The 1,009-nt window shown below is 43.4% G+C and overlaps 1 non-coding gene across 1 annotated transcript; it reads left to right on the top strand.

Annotated features, from left to right (window-relative positions):
* Nucleotides 1-416: 416 nt before the first annotated feature.
* On the top strand, nucleotides 417-521 carry LOC119466883. Its single transcript, XR_005195393.1, has one exon. It is a non-coding gene; the product is annotated as a U6 spliceosomal RNA (small nuclear RNA).
* Nucleotides 522-1,009: the final 488 nt, after the last annotated feature.

The following is a 1,009-nucleotide window of genomic DNA, read 5'->3' as shown; positions in this document are numbered from 1 at the left end:
AGTTCCAGGCGTACTTTCTCATTGTAAAACATCAACATTATACTGACAAAACAAATCTTCCACCTTTGTATTGTCTGCCTTCATAACCACTCAATCTCTGAGCAATAATGGCTGTGATCAATTTCAAGTGGAACCTGCATCCCCCAATTTGACATGCAGGTCTGTAGTATATACAGAAAAGCCTCGGGTGTCCATCAACAGGATACAGGTTATGCACACTCCGAAATGCCGTACAGTAGCTGAAAATAACCAAAGCCAATTTTTGGAATAATATTAGTCAGCATCTACCGAGCCCTAAATGGGAGTTGGCACTCTCCCTGCGGTCCATCATTTAATCTTTTCAGAGACACCTGCCCACAATTAATATTCCCATTTAACAGATGTGAACACCAAAGAGAGGTAGGATTGGGACATTAGGACATTTGTCACGCTCAGACACTAAAATTGGAATGATCCAGAGAAGATTAGCATGGTCCCTGTGCAAGGATGACATGCAAATTTCTGAAGGATGTTAGGATATTTGTCCAGCCAGTGTGTTGCAGACCTGAGATTCAGACCACATGATCTGTCTCTAAAGCCTGCGTTCTTAAGACTCACATTAAGATGACCAAGAAGGAATCAGCGAAAAAAAAATCCCTTTGCAGAAAAAGGCGTACAGTACGATCCCATTCATAGAGAAACTGAACACATATAGGTGGGTGCATACATGAATGTATGGCTTTCCATAACTCTTGTGACATCCCAGTATGCTTTTAACAAACGACTGGCGCAGCACAGAGGTGAACAGACCTTCTAAGGCCATGGAGCTGGGTTCAAGTTCACCTCTGTCCGACTACACAGCTTTTGCTGTATTCACAATACTTTCTTCCTGTGATAACAGAGTGAACTCTGCTTGGGGTTGGGTGAATTGGGAGAGGATTGTTTTTTAAAGAGTTTGCCCCCAAAGGCATCTTTCGGGGAGAACACCTGTCCCTCACTGTGTCATGCCTCTAGAAGGGCATGTGTAGCC

The sequence above is a fragment of the Cebus imitator genome, unplaced genomic scaffold, assembly GCF_001604975.1.
Source record: "Cebus imitator isolate Cc_AM_T3 unplaced genomic scaffold, Cebus_imitator-1.0 Scaffold237, whole genome shotgun sequence".
Classification (NCBI taxonomy): Eukaryota; Metazoa; Chordata; class Mammalia; order Primates; family Cebidae; genus Cebus; species Cebus imitator.
The sequence above is the reverse complement of the archived record's forward strand: the minus strand, read 5'-3'. Positions and strand labels throughout refer to the sequence as shown.